General features: G+C 44.7%; 1 pseudogene across 1 annotated transcript; it reads right to left on the reverse strand.

The window, feature by feature from the left end:
- Positions 1-3,353: 3,353 nt before the first annotated feature.
- LOC309890989 (zinc finger CCCH domain-containing protein 11A-like) lies at positions 3,354-27,605 on the reverse strand (annotated as a pseudogene). Its single transcript has 15 exons — positions 27,552-27,605; positions 27,232-27,351; positions 26,330-26,453; positions 25,697-25,899; positions 25,042-25,161; positions 24,478-24,536; positions 22,895-23,183; positions 22,626-22,691; positions 21,615-22,106; positions 6,415-6,552; positions 5,572-5,691; positions 4,986-5,066; positions 4,581-4,691; positions 3,788-3,850; positions 3,354-3,526 (listed from the first exon to the last, which is right to left on the reverse strand). The product of its transcript is annotated as a zinc finger CCCH domain-containing protein 11A-like (transcript).

Raw genomic sequence — 27,605 nt, forward strand, 5'->3', positions numbered from 1 at the left:
CATCCTGGAGACAGCTACTGGATTTCTAAGGAAACAGAAGGCCTGCAGAACGTTTGAGTTTTCCACCTTTTCAAATAGAGGAGGGTAGAAATTTAACAAGGGATCCATCGCTGCATTAGCCCCTGGCCTTACCATGGCTGCTTTTCTGGCTGGAGGTCCCATCATGTCAGCATCAAAGGCAGTCTGTAGTTCCACAGCTGCTATGGCAGACGGGTAACTCCCAGGTGCCTTACGTTTCAGTGCCTTCTTCTTGGGGAAAGTGACTTTCCCACGCGAAGGCTTCGCAGATGTCATAAAGTTGGCTAGAGTAAAAGGAAGAGAGAACTGATACAGTCTTGCTCTGCCTCAGGAAAAATCCAGGTTCTCTTAATCATTTCCACAGTCCTTCTACACACTTAAATGCATTTGGCCAGCACAATTACACCGCCATTGCCTGGATTCTCAGGAATCTTTTCCACATAGTAAACTCTGTCTACCAACAAGCCATACAAAGGAACAAAGAAACCGAAGAGCTACAGTAAATAATAATCCAGGACAAGGGAAACCTCAGACACATAGCAATCCTAAGTGCAAGCTAGGTTCACAAATATAGACAGCTTTTATATTTAAAGTCCCGCTCCCGCTAGGAAAGGAAAAAGCAGCAGTTATAGTAGGACAAGAGTGTGTGCAACTCTTGTACCAGCTTCCTCTCCCTTGCAGTGATGTCCCACAGTTAAGTTGTTCTACAAAGTCCACATTTGTAGTGTCATTTTCTAGTCTCCCGTTCCTTACCTAACATCTGGCTGGCAGGAAAAGAAACAAACTAAGAAAAAGAAAGTACACCCTTCGCTTCGTAGCACTGCGTGGCAAAATGCACCCAGCCAGAGTTACAGCATGAGAATTGTCATCTTCTGTCTGTATTTCAGAAGACAACCTAAGTAACTCTTAACCTTCAACACTTACTTTTAGCTTCCTGGCCCTGAAATTGAGCTGCCACTTTCCCTGCTGGTTCAGTATTAAAGAAGCCAGCAGTAGATTTGACAGCAGCTTCCTCCTGCCGAAGCTTCTCTTGTTGTTCTCTCTGTTGCCACTTCTCCCACCGTCTCTCTTCAAAGCTCTTCTCTGGACATTTACGAGTTCCACTCTGCTGAGTGGGCTAGAAGGAAAGAAAAGTAGTGCATGAGTAGGACAAAAAAAATAAATAAAATCCGTGGAGATTTCGTTAAGAAAATCTGATCAGCAATCCCTCCAAAATGGTCTTGATGTGGAACAGCATATTAATCTCGTTCAGGTTACTGTTGGTTTTTTTGTTTGTTTGTTTGTTTGTTTTTTTTCCCATAAAATTCTGCCTGTAACAAGAGCCATGCTTTACTATGGACGCAGTCTCACATATCTGCAATATCCACTATGGCAAGCTTCTTTAAACAGCTAGGGTGTTCTGCTGTACATCTATTTATCACATTCTTTTTAAGCAGCAGAAAGTCATACAAGTTCCCCTATACAGTATCCACTGACAGATTGATTTCCTTGAACACAGAACTCTGGCCTTCTGTATTAAATCCTTCATGTCTGACAGATCAAGTCAGTAAGAACAAAAAGAATTCCCTCCACGTTAACTGTGTAGATTTCAGCTGGTGCTAACAGGGTTTCTTTCTTGCTGTGGTATAAACAGACTGATTCCAAGTTTGAGGATTACAGAGTTGTCTGGAAATGCTGCTGGCGATAGGATTTAGACTGCACTGCAGCTCCTACCAGCTGCTGAAGGGTAAGAACACACTCAAGAGGGTGGCACACGGTGAGTAACAAAACTTGTCAGAATTATCAGAAATTGTACGAATGTATGTGTGTCTTCACAGAGGACTCACCTGTACATCAGGTCCAGAGGAAAGTTTAGGAAAAGGCCGGTTCAATTCCACTGCCTTCTTTTCTTCTTTTTCAGGTGCTTTAAAAAAAGACAAAAAAAAGTGTTGTCAACGGCAGAAATAAAGAAAGCTGGGTACTTGTTTCCTTTGTGCATTTATTTCCTTGTGTCCCATGAGAGAGAGAGAGAAAGGCTACAATGTGCAAGCCATTCAGCATTTATCCATGAAGCAGATCCTGAGCAAACTGAACTTGCTCAATATGGGAAGCACCTCACTGGGGCAGGCATTAAAGCATCTTATTACCTGTTAGTTTTGTGCTCCATAAAGATTTCTGCTCTGCTGGGGCAGGTCTGGGTTGTGCCGAGGGAGCTGGCACATCTCCTTCACTCTGCTGCATCTGCAGAGCTTTCTCACGCTTTATTTCTTCCAAGGTTTTAACACGCACTTCTCCTTCTGGCTTGACTTTTCCTGCCGGCTCCTTCGCCTGCCCTTTGCTGGGCCCGGACAGAGCGAGCTGCTTCTTGGACTCACCCTGAATTTTGCTCTTGCTATGGCATTCTCCTGCTTTTTTCTTCTCTTCTACCAAGCGATTATTCTTTTTTTCAGACAAGGCTTCAGAGAAAGTTTGCATGCGACCTGCACGAGCAGCTCTTGCCCCTGCGCTGGAATCTTCAGTTTTACCGTGCCCTTCAGCCTCGGCTTTGGCTTGAGGTTCGCGTCTCTGAAGAGCTTTCTCACGACGGATTTCCTCCAGTGTTTTCACATGGATCTCTCCCATCGGCTTAGCAGCCTTCCCTGTCATCATCAAGAAATGAGGAGAAGCACCAACATTTAAAGAGAGTCCAGCAATATTTTAAGTCTCCAAAATTTGTCAGAGCACTAAGGAAAACTCATCTTGAGCGTTCCCAATAATGCATCTTAGAACAATATCCTTAGAACAACATTCTCCTCCTCCTCTGAGCCACTTGTATTTTGAAGACCAGCCCTATCCAGAGAGAACTGCTACACAGAAATGCTGCTTTACTTTATTACTTTTTCAGACTGCATTTCAAATTCCTGCTCCTGGCAGTGGTTCTATTCTAATTGTACGTAACGGTTCACAGAAGCAGCTAAAAACCTCGACAAGGCACAAGTAGAAAATAAACACACACCTAGAGCCAGAGTTCTGATAGTGGCTGTCAGAAGAGCTTCAGCACTCAACCAAGAGGCGTCAGTTCTTTGTTTTCGTTTAAATTAGTTTGTAGGGATGTATGAAAGCAGTCCAAGTTCGTGGAAAGGAAGGAGGAGAAAGCATATTTAAGATCTAGCTGTTACCTCTCTCAGTACTGGTCTGTTTAGGAGGTAATCCCAGCCTGTCCTTCAGAGACTTGGGAACTCGAACTGCAAAACAGAAAAAGAACGAATTAGGGAGGCTGCATAATGTCAACTTCAGGTTCACATTTCAAAACAAGACAGGAAAGGTAACTTTGAATCCCAGTGATTACGACCTCAGCCAACATGCAAAAAGAAACATCACTGGAAAAGGACAAACAGAAAGACTAAATACGAAACCCAGGAATCCAATCCAGATGCCCGTTTAGTACCTGTCTCTCTCTTGGGTGCTTTGTCAGCATTTCCCGGAGCCTCTACCTTCTTCCCCAGCCTTTCAGCAAGGCTGCGCTTCACTGGAAGGCTGCCTACATCATCTTCAGAGAAAACAAGGAATATTGTAAGAACTTTTCTTTGCAGGAAGGTTTGAGAACAGTCAACAATAAGCTTCTCTTTTTCAAGCATATTTTCATAGAATTGCCTTTCAGCTGCTAAATGATTTTTTTTTTTTTTTCCATTTCTGCCGTCAACACAGATCTCCACTGCAATGTATTTTCCCTTCATACATCACAAATACTCTTTAATGCAGTCATATATAGAAGGCAGCACCTACGTAACAGCTCGTAAAAAGTTCTCACCCGCGGAGGCTTTCCGTTTTCCTTGTCTATCAGCAAGATCTACTCGAACCACAGGTTCCTCCCCTAAAACAAAAGGGAATTTTTTTTTCTATTTCACAGAAACCAGTAGCCAACAGAAATATTATCCTGTTAGCCCATGTCCAAAAAACCCTAGTCAGACACTGTTTTGACAGCTAGACCACACAAACTCATATTTTAACTATAATTAACATGGAAAAAAAATATTAATAGTCTCAGTGCTTGCTTCAAATTCCAGCTGAGATAGTAGAGAGTGAATCTGAGTCTGCTTGACACCTATACTTTGTGCAGAACAAAGCTGCATAAGCAAGCAGAATATTCTTAGGTGCAAATGCTGAGAAATATTCCTTTCTAAGGTGAATGTCTACGAGTAAAAGTACTTCCACACTTTTTTCCCTTTAAAAGGCATTTGCACAGCTCTAAACAATTTATACACAAACACCTGTCATACTGTGTCCACACCTGCCACTGTACGCCTCTTTAATGCTTCAGAAATTGCTTCTTATATAGCACTGGCTTCTACAGCTCGCTCTTCTCGTTACTCTTCTGTTTTTCAGTTACCCCCCTATTGGCATACTGACACTTTTTTTTTTCTCCTGCCACTGCACTTAACCTGAGCACCAAATCTTTCCAGTACAACCAGGGACTTTAAGCATAAAAGCACGTTTTGAACAGAAGGCAGCACCAGAAGGCTAACATGGGTGAATTGTTTTAATTATTGCTTAACCCTCCAGTTTAGGAGTAATGAAATCAAAACAAAAGCATTCATTATTACCTTTCTTGGAAGACACTGTCACAGTTCTCACCACTGTCCGGACATTTTCCTCTTCTGGAGCAGGAAAAATCATAGAATCAACGGGACGAAGAGAAGATCTTGAAGAACCTTCTGTTCAGAGCAACCAAAACATAAGGAAGTTTACCCAACATAAAAAACTATCACAAAGAACAAAAAACTTTAAATGATTTGTTACTGTCAAAAATACAGCAAGCAGAGCATGTAAAGAAGAGAGGTGACTAATTTGCCTCTGGTTGCCCTTTGGACTCCCATTTAGAATACCAGCTGGCTGAGAATCAGGTTGCTTTATGCCCCCAGCTAAAAATGGAAGTCTGTCCCTCAAGCAGCTCCCAGTCACCATCACCTGCCGTGAACAGGATAAGAAAGTAGGCAATATTAACTCACCACCGTGTCTCTTCTTTTTTTCCTTCATCTTCTGCCATTTGATTTCCTCAAGTGTTTTTATTCCAAAATTCAGATTGCCCTCTGAAAACAGGAAACAGTTCATGAGACAGGCTTAGAGGCACTCACTGAGGACCACAGGTCCTCAGGCTTCTTAGCGCTCAGGAACTTTCTGAAGTATTTCGAATAAAGCCTGTCAACACTCCTCACAAGTGAAAGAGCCATAGAACCAATGGCATTTTGCCCCTCCTTTCATCCTTCAGGGTTCAAAATGTAGTTTTAATTTTAATCCATTTACACAATATTAGATCCCTCTATCGTTAGATATGGCTTATCAGCAGTGGTTGCAAGGCTGCACGTGCAGCCATTTAAACTCCATGCTGTGGCCCTGTTTTGTTCTCCAAAAGTAAAGAAAAGGAGTTCACCTTTCTGACCCAATGGGCACATGATGGTATTAATGGCAGAAATGAGATCATGGAAATAACCGACTCCATTCAGCACCCCTACATTTTGTTGTGTTTTTACACCACGCTGCTTTTGACTTAACTGTCAAGTTCTTCTGATTTATCCTACTAAGGTGCTGGCATACCTTGTTTAGTAGTAATAGAACTGCCTTTCCGAGTGGAAATCACCCGTAATCCATTTTTGCCTTCCGCAGCTGGATGCTGGACGGGAGTTTTAGTTTCTTCTCCTTCCTCAGAAAGTTGGTCTGAAGGGGAAAAATCGATTCAGTTATGCATAGACCAGGTTGGTCATGATTACGTAGCTCATGCAGTGACACTTCAGCCCATGGTTCATATAAAAAACTTTGTTGCTGTTTTGTTTTGTTTGTTTGTTTGTTTGTTTATTTGTTTTTAAACAGCTACACTGACCTGATGAACTCCTAAGTAGAATACACTAGGACAAAACATCTAGGACTCTAGATTCTCTTTGCAGCTTTAACTACTACACAACACATTGCTCTTCAGACAGAAAAAAGAAATTTCCTTCCTAGTTTCACATAGAATTTTACAGAAAAGACCAGCTAAAGCCAGGAGTGGTTCTAAGCTTTCCTCCAACGTTTCAGCTTCTGTCCACTGACTGCCAGACAAAGCCACCAGTGACCTGGCCAGACTGCCTGCCCTATCGCTAGTCAGACCTCAGGTCATCTGTGATTTATACACTCATTTACAGCACAGATTCCTTCCAAGAACCAAAGATTTAACACATTCATTTACAGCACAAATTCCTTCAAGAACCAAAGATTTAACACATTCATTTACAGCACAAATTCCTTCAAGAACCAAAGATTTAACACATTCATTTACAGCACAAATTCCTTCAAGAACCAAAGATTTAACACATTCATTTACAGCACAAATTCCTTCAAGAAACAAAGATTTACACAATCATTTACAGCACAAATTCCTTCCAAGAACCAAAACATGCTCACCATCATCATCTTCATCATCATCTGCAGCATTGATTACAACTGGAGGGTGTGTAGGGCTTGGGACATTTTCAGAGTTTTCCACTTTCGTCACCCCCTTAGCTGTGGAGAGGGATTTGACTGGACAGAAAGTTTGTTTTGCTGCAGTGACATCTGAGCCACTTTCAGATCATCGTCCGCGCACTCAGGCGGACTTGGCAGTGTAGCTAGAGGAAGAGGAGGATCATCGGTAATATGGCAGTTTAAAACTTTGACCACAATGCAAAGAGATGGTAGCAAAGGCAGATAACCCGCACAGACAACGAATTCAGCATCTCCTTTTGCCCATCCCATCACTGCTTACACCGTGAACAATGATTTCCCTTCCAACAACAACACATCTCCCTACCACCCAGCAAAAGAGGAAACAACAGGAAGCAAACTGCAAGGCAAACATCACACAAAGCAAAGAGAAGCTGAGCACGAAAGCAGAAAACAAACACCAGCAGTACACTCGGTGCAGTACACCTATGACTGCAGACCTTTTCCTGCCCTCACAAATGAACAGTTACCTGACGCCCCCTACAGGATTGGCACCCACTAAGTAATACTCAAAATTAATTCTTCAGCGCTTAAAGAAAAAGGACCTAAACTCACTCTTGCTTGGTGGTAAGAATTGTCCATCGATGTAACGTCCCTTTGCATGATGAAAAGCACAGTTGGCTTTCTGACAGCCTCCCGGCTGGTTCTCCCAGTAGCAAGGAATCTCACTGCGCTTTTTCTGAAGACAGAAAGAAAGAAAAGCTCGTGATAACATGCACCTGAGGCTTGCAAAGAGATGCACAGCTCCAGATCGTGACAGCTGTCACAACACAGTGCTGAAACAGCATTCCAAAGGTCAGTTTCTCAGTTAAGTGTAGTATTTCTGGGCATATTCACAAAGTTTGCATAAGCTGTAACCACTATGCACATTTAGTTTGGTCATCACTCAGTTTGAGAAGACAGGCACTCTCAGACATCACTTGAGGGTGGCTTAAACTAATACACCTAGGATTATACTAGGATTATTCAGAGGGAAAAAGAACATCTGAAATTGCCTAGGTTAACCCTGTCTAGAACTACTTCTTGGAGACTTAGTTCTGCTGCACCTTTAACTTTCCCCACTTCCTACCCCAGGCAGCTACAACAGCGTTATCTGAAGGACTGTGGGTCAGAAGACACCTGATAGTTCATTATCAAGCCTGCTCCCATGAGGATAGAACAGCCTGTTTATTACCCCCCTGCTCCAGCACGTTTTAGCAGTCTATTTAACAGCTATTCTGCATCTCTTGAGAAAACTGTCAGCATCTAATAAAAAAAATAAACAAATATCTTGCTAAGACATACCTAAGGCATTGATTTTATTTCCCTCTGCTTCCTCCCACCCCCTCTCTTGGTAACAGAAACCAGTATGATTTTGAAGCAAACAAATCTATCCTCCAAAAGCACAATCAGTACACCTACGGCACTGAAAAATGCTTTTGTGGATTTATTTTGAGAACACATTGTTAGGCACTCACGTCAATTTCCATGTGTCTGAATCGGCAGACATTCCTGAAACAACGACCCTCCTGCCACAGCTTGCAGACCGTCTCATTGCCCAGAGCAGCTTCGCAGTGGCGGTAGGCACATTTGTCTCCCTGGAACCAAAAGGAAACCAACAAGGAAAATAGAGTACAGCCTCAAAAATGGCCATGCTGCTGCCTAATGGTGCTACAACTGAATTCACAATCTATCTGGTTCTCAAGTTAACCAAAGACCAGTGTGCTTCCTCCTCCTAATCTACTCCTTCCTGAAAAAAAGGGGGAAAAAAAGCAAAGCAAAGGAAAGCCAGCCATACCTTGCTACAGGTAGAATAGAAATAGAAGTAGCAATCGTCTCCTTGTTTAGACATGCCGACGAGTTCTGCTAACAAGCTCGGGTTCTCTCCACAGGGACTTCCTCTGCTCTTGGAGAGAGCTGTCTTCACCCTTGCTTGGGCTGAAAGTCTTCTACTGGCTTGTGATCAGTGAAATCTTCTTTTTAAAAGTAACCCGAAAGAAAGTAACAAGTGAAAAATAATGAGGAACAAACATTTTTCCAGCTTTCTTCAGTTAATCAAATCAAGTTATCAGTCTCTCAAAGAGAGCAAAGCCTTGAAATCAGCTGTTACATGAACTAACTAAATATTAAAGTTCTGTAAAGCTGCCAGGAGCTTTGTCAGCAAGCGTTCTCTTCCACATCCTCAATAATATGACCTGGAGCACATCTGGAAGCCTGAAAACGGAGTCACTCCTTAAAAAACCACCTGATGATACATGCAAGTCAATAATCAACTATGGCTACAAATAACTTCTCTAGAACACAGTTAGGACGCATTAAACAGCACGTTCCAGGCCCTGTGGGTCTTCGATTTCACCTACCTGGACAACCTCAGCAAAGTTATCGATCTTCAAAGGCTTCCAGTTAACTGCTCCTGTAGGCCGAACCAAGACTGAATCCGTGAATTAATAATAAAGGGGTAGGAAGAATTTTCCTCCTCACTTTGCCAAGGGAACCTCTCATCCACAATTCAAACAAAGGATGCGCTTTTAAACAGCTTATAACTAAGAGAGGAAGCAAGTCCATTTGAATGCTCTCTCAGACTGGATGCAGCCACGGTTAGTTAGCTCTTCAAAAAAATAAAAAACAAAAACCAAAAACCAAAACAAAAACAAAAAAAAAAACAGCGCATTTAGAGATGAACTCGTGATTCAAAGTGGCTGCAAAAATGAGGCTCCATCTTCCACAGCCGGACAATTTAACTTTTTTTTTCTTTTTTTTTTTTTTAATTTAAAATTCAGCATGTTCCAATCTCTGGTCTTCAAGATTTCTTCACCTATTAAGAAAACACAAAAACCTTTCCCCGTCTTTATTACCTGTACAGCAAAAAACATACCAGTGCATCTAAATCCACTGATGTGCATACGCATACACACATCTGTGTTTATACACACACGAGGAGGGAGTGAGAGAAAGTTAGCGAGAGCGACAGTGAAAATCAGAATTTTTGCCTTTTCGACACAGAGAGCGCGTAAAAATTCTCTCATTTTGAGGGAACTAGAAAAAAATGGAGGCTCTGCAAAAGATTTTGATGAGTATGCCTTCGAGGCCGATGCTTTGTAACATGAGGGATCTGGGGGCCAGCACACAAATATGCATACGGATGTACATGCATACAGGATAAACATATCTATACACACAAGCGTGCACAGTAGATGTTGTATGATCTCCATATCGAGAACAACTCGTAGCCCTGATCAGACATGTAGAGTTGCAATCAATTAACAGCAGCAAGACAGCAGATCAAGGGTACAGCAAGCTTTGAGAAGCAGGGGAATGCTCACTTTGCCAGTGGCACGGCTGCATGATACCAAGGATTTTGAATTACTTTGATTTTTTGGAAGCAATTTGGTTTTTCTTTCTGCGCTGTAGCTGTGGTGGTTTTACCGTGCTGGGCAGCTAAACCCCACAACCGCTCTCTCACTCCCCCTCCTTTAGATGAGGAGGGGGAGAAGTAAAGCAAAGAACAACTCACGGGTTGAGATAAGGATAATTTAATTAAAGGGAAAAAATTATAATAATTAAATAAAGACTACCATGAACTAAACAATTTAACTAAGGGGAAATAAAAAGGGAAAGGGGAAAAGGGAGGGGAAAAGGAAAAATAAAAAGAAGGGAGGAAAACAAACAAACAAAATAAATGAAGGCTATATGGAAGTGCAGAGGAAAGAAATTACTCTCTACTTCCCACAAATGAGCCATGATTGACCACGTCCTTGAAGCAAGGCCTCAACGCACGCAGCCGGTGTTCGAGAGGAGGACCGACGTTTTCCCAACGAGAGCCCACCCCTCCCCTCTTCTTCCTGTTTCCACCTTTTATTGCTGAGTGGGACATCACATGGTATGGAATATCCCTTTGATTGGTTTAGGTCAGCTGCCCTAGTGATGTTTCTCTCCTCACCTTTTTGCCCACCCCCTAGGAGGGTTAGAGAAAGGCCCAATGCTGTGCCACTGCTGCTCAGCAGTACACACAACACTGGTGTGATAACACTGCTGTTCCAGCTACAAGTACAGAGTACGGCACTGTATGGGCTGCTGCAGGGAAAGTAAACATTCCAGCCAGACCCAGTACAGTAGCAAATACCACAGGTTTGCCATCACGTGCTGTTCCCTAATCCATATATCCATCATCAGCCATTGCTGCAGGATCATGAAAGGTTAGAGAAGACGACTTAGGTCCAATTTAACAGCCAATGAGTTTTCGATGAGCAGAGCTGCAACAGATTTTATTTCGCCACAAGCATTTTTTTTTCTTTTTTTCTGATATGAAGTCAGAAATTTTGATTTTTTTTTTTTTTTAAGACACTAAATGTCACAAAACCTGCAACCAGTTCAAATTAGAGTGATTCTGAATCCTTTCATTAAAACGCTGCACATTTCTGTGCAAATTATTTCTGACTCTTCTGGACAAAAGTGGATGAAATAGTTCTTACAAATTAATAATAAAAGGTTGGAAGCTTTTACTCACACAAACACTAGTGAATTTTCCAGGAAATATTGTTTTGGCAGGGAATTTTCCCAAATCTAAAATAAAGAGAGGAAAAGTTGGGTTCTCATATTAGTTACTGCTTTTGACTGCTGGACAAAGGGAATAAAAACAGTAGTTAAGTGCAAGGTTTCCTTCTCTTCTTTAGTATGGATAGGAATCGTCACTTCGGACCTTTAGCACCTTCAGAAACACACCCAGTGCCATGCAGGTTCCTCTGCAGCTACTTCTAACAATTACTGGTGCTCCTTAGCATGGAAGTTTGACTCAAAACACTCTCCAGATTTAGCTCTTTTGACTGCCCAAGGAGCTCATCATTTTGCTTGTTGCCTTCCATTTTCCTGAACACACCGGGAACGCTGTTCAGAATCTGAATGGATCTGGTCTAAGGAATGGGAAGAAAGCAAAACCAACGATACCTTGCAGTATTCCAAATTCCAAAAAAGCAGTCTCATTTTAAAAAGGACCTCAAAAGCTTTTTTTTTTTTTAAACTGACATCTGCCAACATAGCAATCCAAGCGCTAAACCAACTGAAGTTGCCCCTGAAAGCCTGAATAAAAATGAGTAACTCTGGTGCACTCAGCAGGTCTGTAATAGAAGTTGGTAAGGGTTTTAGATTTCTTTTTTTTTTGCTCCAGGGTGCTGGTAAAATTTTTGCATTAAGAGATTTTGAACCTTTTGTACCAAAGAATTAGAGATGCGCTACAGTGCCAGTAGCTGGGGGTCTGGAAATACACACCAACAAGTGTCATAAGCTTTGCCTTTGCTGAAGGAAGATGAATACTACAAAGAAAATCTGTCTAGTTTGTTTTACAGGCTTGTCTTTCTCAGTACGGAACAAACTGACCTCCCTGGTCTAACTTTGCAGTGCCTATTCTGCCTTTGTCCTGCAGAGAAGAGCAAGAAAGGAACAAATCTATTTTTGCACCCCAAAAACGCATTAGAGGAGGATTATCACACCCACCTAAGGGTACTTCCTTGTTTGTTTATAAAGCACAAAGCATTTCTCTTGGACAGTCTCTGTTGCTGGCCTCTTTTGTGCCTTCCATTTATAATAAAGATATTAAGATGCTTACCCCTTGCTTGTTTTTTTTTTTATTTGTTTGTTTGTTTGTTTTTGTTTTTTTTAAAGAACAGTGGAAGTGGAGAGTCGGATGACAAGCAAGAACAAACACTAGAAACTCCTTGTTCTGCCCCTGCTTTTTAATCACCCAGCATCACCCCGGCTGCAAAACAGCCTCTGCTGATTTACCTGCTTGTTAAAGCACCCCACAGGCTGCAAGTGCGGTGTGCTAGGTGTCAAGTTATATTTAACGGTGCACACGTAACCATTCATCTTCCCACAGTCGAAGCACAGAACAGCCTCTTGCTAACACAACTCATCCCTGCTGCTGCAAGAAACCTCATGGCCTGCAGGAAAACCTCAAGCTAAGAGTTCCAAAGCAAAAGCAGAAAACGCATCATTTGTACTCTTTCTATTTGAGGGAATTCTAGCTGCTAAATGCTGCCTACATCTGAGGGCACGTTCTGAGGCTGCCGGGAAGGACACTCAACACCCACTGACAGCAGGAGTGCAAAGATGCCAGCCAAGAAGGCAAAGGTTAGAGCTGAACGCTGCCTCAGCTTCCTCCAGCAGCCAGCTGGGGGTCACCTTTCACCACGCTCTCTGAGACTCGGAGCCCCGAGTTACCGCAGCCGCCACGTACAGCTGCTCCTTGCTGGCCCAAACTATTTGAAGAGTCTTCAGACTTCAGGGACCTGTTTTACGACAGCCTCAAGATCAAATTCATCTGTTCCTGAAGGCGCTGATCGTCCTGCTGTTTCTGTAGCTGTCAAAGAACAATCCTGAACTGAGGCACTCGTCTGATCAAACAGTGCTTCGGCACAGATTTGTCTTTAGCTTGACACATCAAGGTGAAGACGAATCGATTCTTGCAAGCAACCTCTCAAGCAGGGATCTAATAAGGTGACCAAAACGACAGATCTGTTGTGCAGATCTGAGCACGTCACTCTGCAGGGAATCACTTTCAAGCCTAAGATGTTTCACCCATCTCCCTGCCCCAGAGCGACACAAGGAAAGCTCTTAAGCAATTGCTAGCCTCTCCTCAGTGCTCACGAGTCCCAAATCACTAATTTTACAATATATAAACCATGGCAGCTGGCACCTAGATGGCACACGGTGACACTGCACACGTGGGCAGTGCTGTCAGGAGCTGGAAAGTCAGGGGTGAGGGGGTTAAGGGAAAACCACACATCGGTTTAGCAACTTGGCTCCCGTAGGATACTTCCTACGGCAGGAGTTTTAGCAAAGTCCCTCCCTCAGAGGGACCTGCTGGCTAATTAAAACAGGACTTCTGCTGGAGCAGTCAGAAGGCAGCAGGGTATCAGGAGATATCCAGTGGGCATCACCGTCAGCCTGTGGCAGTTTGGGGTCCAGGTATCAGTGGTTATGCGTGGTTTTCTCTGCTTCACTTTCTCCAAAGCTGTGAAAAAATAGTTCTTTTACAGCACTGTACAGTCACACGTTACGGATGGAACCAGCTGCATCAACTTCCAGTACGACGGTGTTGGAAAAAGGTGCCTTTGGTGGTCAGGAGCACAACAGCTCTGGTGAGGTGTTATTTAAGTGTGTTCTTACATCTGAGTTTCCTCATAGCAGTATGTAGCTGAGGGGGTCCAGGTTTCCCAGGTAAGATTGATGTTTTTTCTCCTACCAAGCACCAGCTCAGTATACAAAGCTCTGTTAATAACACCCAAGCGTGTAGATGTTAAACTGAAACTGCTTTTAAACCTATTTGTTGTTACGAAAATAGCTTAATACACCATCTTCACAGGGTAAAAATTCACATGGAAGGACAAAAAAACCCAGAAGCGCTTCCTGAGCTTCAGTTTACCAACAGCACCATCGGATTTAGATCCTGGCCTGGCAGCCAGGATGTAGGGTCTGTAAGCATTGCTGCGATGTGCAAGTGCCAAGGCAGGTTTCTGGCCTGCCCTGAATAAAATACCTTTTTTTTTTAATACAAACAGCGTGCCAGGTACGCTGTAATGCCAATGTGCCAGCTCAATAGAGGATGTCAAACAACAGAGGCGTTTATCCTAATTTCTGGCATGAAAACACTTTTAACAGCATTCTTTTCATGAAGAAAACCCTCTCTATCTTCTCCAATGCTCCAGGATCTGCTGCAGCTGCAGCAGCCGCGCTGGTACAACCCACATCTTTGCCAAATCTTTTCAATAATTGTGCTTTACCTCGGCAATGTTGAGGTCACTCCTCTTCCTCCTCCAGCTGAGCAAGCAGCTCGCTGGCTCTGCCACACCGCAGGTGCGGAAGCGAAAGCTGGGAACACAGGAGTCAAACTCTCAGTGCTCACAAAGCCACCAGGGCAGAGGGCTGACACAGAGGCACCCCGGATCCGCTCTCCCTCCCCGCTGCGAGGCTCGCAGCAGCCCCAACCCGAAGCACACACAATGCTTCGCATGGTGATGTCACCGCTGATTCTGAGTCCCCACGTGAGGATCTGCTTCACCACTCTCAACGTTGGTGTTGGTTTTTGATTTTTGTTTTTTTTTTTTTTCTTTTAAACATTCTCAGCTTATGGGAAACCATCAGGTAAACCACAGATCGCTAGGGAAGAAGGCCCACACGAGGGAAGTCCGTGCTTTTCTTCCAGGCAGTGGCACGTGCTTTAACACGCCGCGTTCGACAAAGCAGCTCTCCCCGTTTTGCTCAGTGGCAACAGGCACGACTGCAACGCACACAGGTGTAGGCAGCACCTGCAGGTCCCAAACCCTTAACCCGTTTTTAGAGAGCACCAATTTTTTAAGTAGTGCTTTTCCCTTAATCCATGACCCCTTCTTTCCTTTATTTCTATCGGGTGGCTCTCCTCCATTTTCCTCCTCAGTGTCTGAGCAGACACTGGGAATCGTTTCCGGAGGAAGGGCACGGCTGAAGCTCCTCCATCTACTCTCCGAGAAAAGAGAGTATGTTAAAGAATACATCTTTCCTTTCTTTTCCCTTTTTTAAATACAATTTCTGAAATCAACGCTGCGGCCTGGCAGCAAATACCTACGGGACTAAAGGTGATTCCTCATCCTCACTGTAACGTTGTAGTTAACCTCCCAACGAACCCATCTCCCCAGGAAGCGGCCATTTGAGATGGGAAGGGGCAGAGCAAGAGGAAGCTCTCCTTAGCCTAGCTCTTCCCCCAACACCACCTCGCCACCCAGCACCAAATTCAACTCACCTGCTCCGCCCGATCACTCGAACGGGCGTCCGACGCTGGCACACGCCGCAGCGGTGGTTCTGACGTGCCTTAAATCACCTCTCCGCAGAATATCTCGGGTCTGTACGCTCAAATAACGCAGTATTTGAGAAATAACGCCCAGAGCTCACACTCTGAGTGCAGCCCAACAGCACCGAAGCACCGGTAGGCTAAACATTCCAAACCTGGCAACAAGGCTGACCCAAGCAACAGCACGGAACCCTTCTGCACCTTCAGCGTGGACATCAGCGTAAGGAAACACAGACCTCCTCGATCCAAATTTTAAGCGAGAAACGCAAAAGGTCACCCAACCGGCTTGTTTTCAGCAAGCTAAAGGAGAAATTAAGGCGACAACCGGGTGCATCCAGAGTTAGTCAGATCCTGAAGGCAGTTCCTTGGGGGAACGGAGGAGCAACGCGCCAGATGAGGGCTGCCTTACAGCGCACCCCTTAGAGGCACTGCTACGGAAGGAAGGCAGAAGGTTGGAACTCGAAAGAACTCGCAAGGCGCCCGTTAAGGGGGAAATCTTCCATTTTTTTCTCAGCAGAACCTCCCCTCTCCCTCCCCCCCCCCCCAACCCCCCCATGAAGGCAGACCGGGGACTCTTTGCTTCCTTAGGGAGAGGGCAGGGACGGGGCAGGGTGGTGGGACAGATGGCCAGAGGTTCGGATGGACGGACAGACAGCCGGACAGAGGGCCCAGCAAGGCCTGACGAAGGGCTCAGGAGCGGGAGGGAAGGGCAGGGCGAGGGGAAAGGCAGAGAAGTACAAATCTCTTTTTCCTTGTGATAACTTTTCTTGACCAAAAAACACGATTGTGAATGAGGCAAAATGAAAGATGTAACATGGGGACGTGCGGATACTCACGATGATGCAGCCTTCTATCCGCATGTTCACCTGCTCATAGAGCCACACCTGGATCCTCGACCTCTGCAGAACGAAGGAGGAGAGTAAGTCGGGCCACAAACACTGAGCACTTTTGTTCTCTCATGTGTTCAGAAATACCTGCTAGCCACAGCCACGACAGCTCCCAAACGCTCCGAGGAGCAACTCTCAGGGGCAGTTCCAATGTGCAATCTGACATTTGAGCGTTATACCATCGGGTGAATACTACACGTTTGGTGAAGAACACGTTTCCAGTCACAAGGGAACACCCCTGCACGCCCGGCTACACGAGGGGGAAATGCCGGGCTCCTTGTGCCCACCAGCACACCGCACAGCTCTCCATCCCCCACAAACCCGTCCCGGGACACAGCCAGGAGCCGAAAACTCACCGAGGGGAATCCCCAGACCCTCCCCACTCCCCCCACACTCCCCAAATCCCCATCCCCGCCCCCTCCCCGCGGTACTCACGTTCTGCAGGTAGCGGAAGATGAGGTTCTGGGGCGCTGCGTTAAGGGCTCAGCACGGGGACGACAGTTCCGGGCTCGGGACAAGGCCCCAAACCCCACAGCGAGGCCTCAGGGCCCCGCGACAAGGCCTCAAGGCCCGGGCCGAGCCCCCTGAGGTCCGAGCCGCCCCCCACCCACCTCCCCGGCACCCCCCAGCCGCAGGAAGGATACGATGGGCTGCACCATCACCTTCTGCACCTTCTGGCCCTGCCCGCGGTACGCCATGGCTGCTGCCGCCTCGCCGCTCCCGCTCCCAGCACCGCAGGCAGAAGAGGCGAAGGCTGATGGTAGAACAGGGCTTCTTGGGGTGAAGGGAAAGCGAGGGCAGGTGGGCGCAGTCTCTGAGCTCTCCTCCTCCTGATTTGGCTTTTTCTCCCCCATTTCTGAGCCGGCAGAAGTCCCCGTGAAGTCCTTCGGCACGATGAAGGCCTGCGTGAGCTCCAGCAGCAGTTTCGTCGGCGGAGGTTTTCCCTGGTGGGGCCGGGGCGTCACAGCACACACACACACACACACACACAGAGACGCGTGGTTTTGTCCAAACATTAAGTATTTACAACAAATTCGACAAGCGCTTTTCCTCTGCCAGCAGCAAATGCCTGAGGGCCCCCACAGCTTCACAAATCATAGCGGGAAGTGCCTACCGTGCCGCGAAAAGTTCGGAAAATAATTCAAAATTGATCTGCTAGGGGAAAAAAAACGATGGCTGGTGGCAGGGTACACAATACACCCGAATCTCAGCTCTGTCCTCCGCAGGGTCAGTGCCCACGCCCAAGTGCGATGCTGATGGCACCCGAACATTTGCTGTAGCAGGCAGCAGAGCCAGCAGCTCAGGGGAGCAACTTTTAAAACCAAGAGGCACTTAAACAACCCTTCATCGACCCTGTGACTGCGGCAGAGTCCCGACTGCTCGCCCCGGAGTCCTCACACAGGCAAAAAGCACCAACCAAAGCCTGGGGGAACTTTGGTATAGCACAAGAGAAGGGAGTGGGGGTAGTGGAGCCGCATGGCAGAGCTGCTGCTTTTCACCATTTGATCCTCCCTGATAATTGAAAGGAAGGCTGGGTGGGCTGACCCCCACCCCCATTCCTGGCAGCAAGTTTGGTCCACAACACACTGGAACAACGATTCTGCTCCCTCCCACCCCTACAGCTTCATCATCTGACACGGGTACAGTCAAAACAATGGCATACACGAGTAAAAGTCAAGAGTTGACATAGTAACTCCAGGATTTGGCTATCAACTGTCCGAGAAATCAGAACACCGAAGCTTCACAATGTGCCCAACATCGAGTTGTGCCAAGGGCGGAGGAAGGAAGAAGCTTTACATTTAAGCCTTCAGAGCATCGCTCCATCAGAAGATCGATTTGCAGCCACCATGGCGTGCCAATGGAGATCTTTCTGTGCCAAAAGAAGTGCTTTGTCCTCTCGATATCGAAGGTAACCACCTATAGTTACAGAATGGATGCACAAGACCTTAACTCTGACCAGCAGGGAAATTTAGGACAACTGAGCGCAGATCCTGCCAATTTCTACCACTTCGGACTGTGCTTTAAGTCTCATTGCAAAGCCTCAGTTAGAAAAAGGATCACCTCGGGGTATCCAACAAGAAGAACAGTTTTAATTTTTTTTTTTTTTTTTAATTATACCCTAGGACTACGCAGTTCAACTGTCAATCATCTCGGAGAGTTCAAGGAGGAGGTCATCCTCGTCCTTCCCTGGGTCTAAGTCGATTTCGGCTTCCAGTCTGCCTCCTGAGATTTCCCAAAGTAGCTTCTCAAAATCTTCATCCGCAGATAAGGGCACGTTCCCTGTGGAACTCAGCCAGCGTGTCCGTGCCTCTTCTGGCTGGGAAGAAGCTGAGGTCGAGGTCTCGAGATCCATCTCCATCTGCTCCTCAAATCTTTCCGGGCTTCCAAGACGCACTTCAGGTCTTGGGAGAGCAAGAAAGAACAATCAGGATATGCCATTTCTTAACGGGAAATCCTTTTCCTGCAAACCGGCTCTTAAAACTGTAGGCAAGCCCTCCTATGCTTCAATCTTACACAGGGATTGTTATCAATCAACCCAGGGCTACATTTAGAGCCCGATGTGTTACCAGGTACATTTTTCAGTCTGGGGGTTTATCTGTGAAGCCAGGGCACCTGGAGTTGAGGTGGCATTCTTGAGGACCAAAAGGCAGAGGACACTACTCATCATCTATCACCTCACGAGGAAGTAGAACTTCACCTCATCCTCGTTCAGGTATTCAGACAACCCAAGAAGTCACCGGAAAGCTGTGCTGACTTGCAGCATTTCAAGAAAGCCTAATTAAGCAATCCTGCTAGCTGCTAGAAAGTGGTTTCAGGTGACTTATTCCTTTGATGGATTTTGGCTTCAATTATCTCAGAACCCTCATTTTTTCCCACATGTGACAGAACTTATGTTTCCCTGGGGATATACACTGATTAAGAAAAAGAACAAGTTGGGGTTGTCACCTGTTTTGGGGATTTTCTTCAAGTCTGATGGCTGGGACGTGCTCCGGCACGTCTGAAACACCCTAGAAAGCAGCAAAACAGTATTTATGACACATGGGTAAAAGATTCCTTAATAGCTTTTTCCTCCACACTGCTTCTCCTCTGGCATTGCGGAGCCGTGGCCAAAATACAAAACCAAGGTGCTCCTGAAGAAAGTTCACATTCACCTGGAGGTTACTCACGATCTGGTGTCTTTTAAGAACATGGCATTAATGGACAAAATCCCCCACACCAGAGAAATCACAGCATCAGAGTACCGGTTAAAGAGTGCCATTCATCTCATAAATACAGAAGGGTTCTACAAGCATCCTGGAGACAGCTACTGGATTTCTAAGGAAACAGAAGGCCTGCAGAACGTTTGAGTTTTCCACCTTTTCAAATAGAGGAGGGTAGAAATTTAACAAGGGATCCATCGCTGCATTAGCCCCTGGCCTTACCATGGCTGCTTTTCTGGCTGGAGGTCCCATCATGTCAGCATCAAAGGCAGTCTGTAGTTCCACAGCTGCTATGGCAGACGGGTAACTCCCAGGTGCCTTACGTTTCAGTGCCTTCTTCTTGGGGAAAGTGACTTTCCCACGCGAAGGCTTCGCAGATGTCATAAAGTTGGCTAGAGTAAAAGGAAGAGAGAACTGATACAGTCTTGCTCTGCCTCAGGAAAAATCCAGGTTCTCTTAATCATTTCCACAGTCCTTCTACACACTTAAATGCATTTCGCCAGCACAATTACACCGCCATTGCCTGGATTCTCAGGAATCTTTTCCACATAGTAAACTCTGTCTACCAACAAGCCATACAAAGGAACAAAGAAACCGAAGAGCTACAGTAAATAATAATCCAGGACAAGGGAAACCTCAGACACATAGCAATCCTAAGTGCAAGCTAGGTTCACAAATATAGACAGCTTTTATATTTAAAGTCCCGCTCCCGCTAGGAAAGGAAAAAGCAGCAGTTATAGTAGGACAAGAGTGTGTGCAACTCTTGTACCAGCTTCCTCTCCCTTGCAGTGATGTCCCACAGTTAAGTTGTTCTACAAAGTCCACATTTGTAGTGTCATTTTCTAGTCTCCCGTTCCTTACCTAACATCTGGCTGGCAGGAAAAGAAACAAACTAAGAAAAAGAAAGTACACCCTTCGCTTCGTAGCACTGCGTGGCAAAATGCACCCAGCCAGAGTTACAGCATGAGAATTGTCATCTTCTGTCTGTATTTCAGAAGACAACCTAAGTAACTCTTAACCTTCAACACTTACTTTTAGCTTCCTGGCCCTGAAATTGAGCTGCCACTTTCCCTGCTGGTTCAGTATTAAAGAAGCCAGCAGTAGATTTGACAGCAGCTTCCTCCTGCCGAAGCTTCTCTTGTTGTTCTCTCTGTTGCCACTTCTCCCACCGTCTCTCTTCAAAGCTCTTCTCTGGACATTTACGAGTTCCACTCTGCTGAGTGGGCTAGAAGGAAAGAAAAGTAGTGCATGAGTAGGACAAAAAAAATAAATAAAATCCGTGGAGATTTCGTTAAGAAAATCTGATCAGCAATCCCTCCAAAATGGTCTTGATGTGGAACAGCATATTAATCTCGTTCAGGTTACTGTTGGTTTTTTTGTTTGTTTGTTTGTTTGTTTTTTTTCCCATAAAATTCTGCCTGTAACAAGAGCCATGCTTTACTATGGACGCAGTCTCACATATCTGCAATATCCACTATGGCAAGCTTCTTTAAACAGCTAGGGTGTTCTGCTGTACATCTATTTATCACATTCTTTTTAAGCAGCAGAAAGTCATACAAGTTCCCCTATACAGTATCCACTGACAGATTGATTTCCTTGAACACAGAACTCTGGCCTTCTGTATTAAATCCTTCATGTCTGACAGATCAAGTCAGTAAGAACAAAAAGAATTCCCTCCACGTTAACTGTGTAGATTTCAGCTGGTGCTAACAGGGTTTCTTTCTTGCTGTGGTATAAACAGACTGATTCCAAGTTTGAGGATTACAGAGTTGTCTGGAAATGCTGCTGGCGATAGGATTTAGACTGCACTGCAGCTCCTACCAGCTGCTGAAGGGTAAGAACACACTCAAGAGGGTGGCACACGGTGAGTAACAAAACTTGTCAGAATTATCAGAAATTGTACGAATGTATGTGTGTCTTCACAGAGGACTCACCTGTACATCAGGTCCAGAGGAAAGTTTAGGAAAAGGCCGGTTCAATTCCACTGCCTTCTTTTCTTCTTTTTCAGGTGCTTTAAAAAAAGACAAAAAAAAAGTGTTGTCAACGGCAGAAATAAAGAAAGCTGGGTACTTGTTTCCTTTGTGCATTTATTTCCTTGTGTCCCATGAGAGAGAGAGAGAAAGGCTACAATGTGCAAGCCATTCAGCATTTATCCATGAAGCAGATCCTGAGCAAACTGAACTTGCTCAATATGGGAAGCACCTCACTGGGGCAGGCATTAAAGCATCTTATTACCTGTTAGTTTTGTGCTCCATAAAGATTTCTGCTCTGCTGGGGCAGGTCCGGGTTGTGCCGAGGGAGCTGGCACATCTCCTTCACTCTGCTGCATCCGCAGAGCTTTCTCACGCTTTATTTCTTCCAAGGTTTTAACACGCACTTCTCCTTCTGGCTTGACTTTTCCTGCCGGCTCCTTCGCCTGCCCTTTGCTGGGCCCGGACAGAGCGAGCTGCTTCTTGGACTCACCCTGAATTTTGCTCTTGCTATGGCATTCTCCTGCTTTTTTCTTCTCTTCTACCAAGCGATTATTCTTTTTTTCAGACAAGGCTTCAGAGAAAGTTTGCATGCGACCTGCACGAGCAGCTCTTGCCCCTGCGCTGGAATCTTCAGTTTTACCGTGCCCTTCAGCCTCGGCTTTGGCTTGAGGTTCGCGTCTCTGAAGAGCTTTCTCACGACGGATTTCCTCCAGTGTTTTCACATGGATCTCTCCCATCGGCTTAGCAGCCTTCCCTGTCATCATCAAGAAATGAGGAGAAGCACCAACATTTAAAGAGAGTCCAGCAATATTTTAAGTCTCCAAAATTTGTCAGAGCACTAAGGAAAACTCATCTTGAGCGTTCCCAATAATGCATCTTAGAACAATATCCTTAGAACAACATTCTCCTCCTCCTCTGAGCCACTTGTATTTTGAAGACCAGCCCTATCCAGAGAGAACTGCTACACAGAAATGCTGCTTTACTTTATTACTTTTTCAGACTGCATTTCAAATTCCTGCTCCTGGCAGTGGTTCTATTCTAATTGTACGTAACGGTTCACAGAAGCAGCTAAAAACCTCGACAAGGCACAAGTAGAAAATAAACACACACCTAGAGCCAGAGTTCTGATAGTGGCTGTCAGAAGAGCTTCAGCACTCAACCAAGAGGCGTCAGTTCTTTGTTTTCGTTTAAATTAGTTTGTAGGGATGTATGAAAGCAGTCCAAGTTCGTGGAAAGGAAGGAGGAGAAAGCATATTTAAGATCTAGCTGTTACCTCTCTCAGTACTGGTCTGTTTAGGAGGTAATCCCAGCCTGTCCTTCAGAGACTTGGGAACTCGAACTGCAAAACAGAAAAAGAACGAATTAGGGAGGCTGCATAATGTCAACTTCAGGTTCACATTTCAAAACAAGACAGGAAAGGTAGCTTTGAATCCCAGTGATTACGACCTCAGCCAACATGCAACAAGAAACATCACTGGAAAAGGACAAACAGAAAGACTAAATACGAAACCCAGGAATCCAATCCAGATGCCCGTTTAGTACCTGTCTCTCTCTTGGGTGCTTTGTCAGCATTTCCCGGAGCCTCTACCTTCTTCCCCAGCCTTTCAGCAAGGCTGCGCTTCACTGGAAGGCTGCCTACATCATCTTCAGAGAAAACAAGGAATATTGTAAGAACTTTTCTTTGCAGGAAGGTTTGAGAACAGTCAACAATAAGCTTCTCTTTTTCAAGCATATTTTCATAGAATTGCCTTTCAGCTGCTAAATGATTTTTTTTTTTTTTTCCATTTCTGCCGTCAACACAGATCTCCACTGCAATGTATTTTCCCTTCATACATCACAAATACTCTTTAATGCAGTCATATATAGAAGGCAGCACCTACGTAACAGCTCGTAAAAAGTTCTCACCCGCGGAGGCTTTCCGTTTTCCTTGTCTATCAGCAAGATCTACTCGAACCACAGGTTCCTCCCCTAAAACAAAAGGGAATTTTTTTTTCTATTTCACAGAAACCAGTAGCCAACAGAAATATTATCCTGTTAGCCCATGTCCAAAAAACCCTAGTCAGACACTGTTTTGACAGCTAGACCACACAAACTCATATTTTAACTATAATTAACATGGAAAAAAAATATTAATAGTCTCAGTGCTTGCTTCAAATTCCAGCTGAGATAGTAGAGAGTGAATCTGAGTCTGCTTGACACCTATACTTTGTGCAGAACAAAGCTGCATAAGCAAGCAGAATATTCTTAGGTGCAAATGCTGAGAAATATTCCTTTCTAAGGTGAATGTCTACGAGTAAAAGTACTTCCACACTTTTTTCCCTTTAAAAGGCATTTGCACAGCTCTAAACAATTTATACACAAACACCTGTCATACTGTGTCCACACCTGCCACTGTACGCCTCTTTAATGCTTCAGAAATTGCTTCTTATATAGCACTGGCTTCTACAGCTCGCTCTTCTCGTTACTCTTCTGTTTTTCAGTTACCCCCCTATTGGCATACTGACACTTTTTTTTTTCTCCTGCCACTGCACTTAACCTGAGCACCAAATCTTTCCAGTACAACCAGGGACTTTAAGCATAAAAGCACGTTTTGAACAGAAGGCAGCACCAGAAGGCTAACATGGGTGAATTGTTTTAATTATTGCTTAACCCTCCAGTTTAGGAGTAATGAAATCAAAACAAAAGCATTCATTATTACCTTTCTTGGAAGACACTGTCACAGTTCTCACCACTGTCCGGACATTTTCCTCTTCTGGAGCAGGAAAAATCATAGAATCAACGGGACGAAGAGAAGATCTTGAAGAACCTTCTGTTCAGAGCAACCAAAACATAAGGAAGTTTACCCAACATAAAAAACTATCACAAAGAACAAAAAACTTTAAATGATTTGTTACTGTCAAAAATACAGCAAGCAGAGCATGTAAAGAAGAGAGGTGACTAATTTGCCTCTGGTTGCCCTTTGGACTCCCATTTAGAATACCAGCTGGCTGAGAATCAGGTTGCTTTATGCCCCCAGCTAAAAATGGAAGTCTGTCCCTCAAGCAGCTCCCAGTCACCATCACCTGCCGTGAACAGGATAAGAAAGTAGGCAATATTAACTCACCACCGTGTCTCTTATTTTTTTCCTTCATCTTCTGCCATTTGATTTCCTCAAGTGTTTTTATTCCAAAATTCAGATTGCCCTCTGAAAACAGGAAACAGTTCATGAGACAGGCTTAGAGGCACTCACTGAGGACCACAGGTCCTCAGGCTTCTTAGCGCTCAGGAACTTTCTGAAGTATTTCGAATAAAGCCTGTCAACACTCCTCACAAGTGAAAGAGCCATAGAACCAATGGCATTTTGCCCCTCCTTTCATCCTTCAGGGTTCAAAATGTAGTTTTAATTTTAATCCATTTACACAATATTAGATCCCTCTATCGTTAGATATGGCTTATCAGCAGTGGTTGCAAGGCTGCACGTGCAGCCATTTAAACTCCATGCTGTGGCCCTGTTTTGTTCTCCAAAAGTAAAGAAAAGGAGTTCACCTTTCTGACCCAATGGGCACATGATGGTATTAATGGCAGAAATGAGATCATGGAAATAACCGACTCCATTCAGCACCCCTACATTTTGTTGTGTTTTTACACCACGCTGCTTTTGACTTAACTGTCAAGTTCTTCTGATTTATCCTACTAAGGTGCTGGCATACCTTGTTTAGTAGTAATAGAACTGCCTTTCCGAGTGGAAATCACCCGTAATCCATTTTTGCCTTCCGCAGCTGGATGCTGGACGGGAGTTTTAGTTTCTTCTCCTTCCTCAGAAAGTTGGTCTGAAGGGGAAAAATCGATTCAGTTATGCATAGACCAGGTTGGTCATGATTACGTAGCTCATGCAGTGACACTTCAGCCCATGGTTCATATAAAAAACTTTGTTGCTGTTTTGTTTTGTTTGTTTGTTTGTTTGTTTTTAAACAGCTACACTGACCTGATGAACTCCTAAGTAGAATACACTAGGACAAAACATCTAGGACTCTAGATTCTCTCTGCAGCTTTAACTACTACACAACACATTGCTCTTCAGACAGAAAAAAGAAATTTCCTTCCTAGTTTCACATAGAACTTTACACAAAAGACCAGCTAAAGCCAGGAGTGGTTCTAAGCTTTCCTCCAACGTTTCAGCTTCTGTCCACTGACTGCCAGACAAAGCCACCAGTGACCTGGCCAGACTGCCTGCCCTATCGCTAGTCAGACCTCAGGTCATCTGTGATTTATACACTCATTTACAGCACAGATTCCTTCAAGAAACAAAGATTTAACACATTCATTTACAGCACAAATTCCTTCCAAGAACCAAAACATGCTCACCATCATCATCTTCATCATCATCTGCAGCATTGATTACAACTGGAGGGTGTGTAGGGCTTGGGACATTTTCAGAGTTTTCCACTTTCGTCACCCCCTTAGCTGTGGAGAGGGATTTGACTGGACAGAAAGTTTGTTTTGCTGCAGTGACATCTGAGCCACTTTCAGATCATCGTCCGCGCACTCAGGCGGACTTGGCAGTGTAGCTAGAGGAAGAGGAGGATCATCGGTAATATGGCAGTTTAAAACTTTGACCACAATGCAAAGAGATGGTAGCAAAGGCAGATAACCCGCACAGACAACGAATTCAGCATCTCCTTTTGCCCATCCCATCACTGCTTACACCGTGAACAATGATTTCCCTTCCAACAACAACACATCTCCCTACCACCCAGCAAAAGAGGAAACAACAGGAAGCAAACTGCAAGGCAAACATCACACAAAGCAAAGAGAAGCTGAGCACGAAAGCAGAAAACAAACACCAGCAGTACACTCGGTGCAGTACACCTATGACTGCAGACCTTTTCCTGCCCTCACAAATGAACAGTTACCTGACGCCCCCTACAGGATTGGCACCCACTAAGTAATACTCAAAATTAATTCTTCAGCGCTTAAAGAAAAAGGACCTAAACTCACTCTTGCTTGGTGGTAAGAATTGTCCATCGATGTAACGTCCCTTTGCATGATGAAAAGCACAGTTGGCTTTCTGACAGCCTCCCGGCTGGTTCTCCCAGTAGCAAGGAATCTCACTGCGCTTTTTCTGAAGACAGAAAGAAAGAAAAGCTCGTGATAACATGCACCTGAGGCTTGCAAAGAGATGCACAGCTCCAGATCGTGACAGCTGTCACAACACAGTGCTGAAACAGCATTCCAAAGGTCAGTTTCTCAGTTAAGTGTAGTATTTCTGGGCATATTCACAAAGTTTGCATAAGCTGTAACCACTATGCACATTTAGTTTGGTCATCACTCAGTTTGAGAAGACAGGCACTCTCAGACATCACTTGAGGGTGGCTTAAACTAATACACCTAGGATTATACTAGGATTATTCAGAGGGAAAAAGAACATCTGAAATTGCCTAGGTTAACCCTGTCTAGAACTACTTCTTGGAGACTTAGTTCTGCTGCACCTTTAACTTTCCCCACTTCCTACCCCAGGCAGCTACAACAGCGTTATCTGAAGGACTGTGGGTCAGAAGACACCTGATAGTTCATTATCAAGCCTGCTCCCATGAGGATAGAACAGCCTGTTTATTACCCCCCTGCTCCAGCACGTTTTAGCAGTCTATTTAACAGCTATTCTGCATCTCTTGAGAAAACTGTCAGCATCTAATAAAAAAAATAAACAAATATCTTGCTAAGACATACCTAAGGCATTGATTTTATTTCCCTCTGCTTCCTCCCACCCCCTCTCTTGGTAACAGAAACCAGTATGATTTTGAAGCAAACAAATCTATCCTGCAAAAGCACAATCAGTACACCTACGGCACTGAAAAATGCTTTTGTGGATTTATTTTGAGAACACATTGTTAGGCACTCACGTCAATTTCCATGTGTCTGAATCGGCAGACATTCCTGAAACAACGACCCTCCTGCCACAGCTTGCAGACCGTCTCATTGCCCAGAGCAGCTTCGCAGTGGCGGTAGGCACATTTGTCTCCCTGGAACCAAAAGGAAACCAACAAGGAAAATAGAGTACAGCCTCAAAAATGGCCATGCTGCTGCCTAATGGTGCTACAACTGAATTCACAATCTATCTGGTTCTCAAGTTAACCAAAGACCAGTGTGCTTCCTCCTCCTAATCTACTCCTTCCTGAAAAAAAGGGGGAAAAAAAGCAAAGCAAAGGAAAGCCAGCCATACCTTGCTACAGGTAGAATAGAAATAGAAGTAGCAATCGTCTCCTTGTTTAGACAT

Source organism: Aythya marila (genome assembly GCF_965140915.1).
Source record: "Aythya marila genome assembly, contig: HAP1_HAP1_SCAFFOLD_219, whole genome shotgun sequence".
In the NCBI taxonomy this organism is placed as follows: Eukaryota; Metazoa; Chordata; class Aves; order Anseriformes; family Anatidae; genus Aythya; species Aythya marila.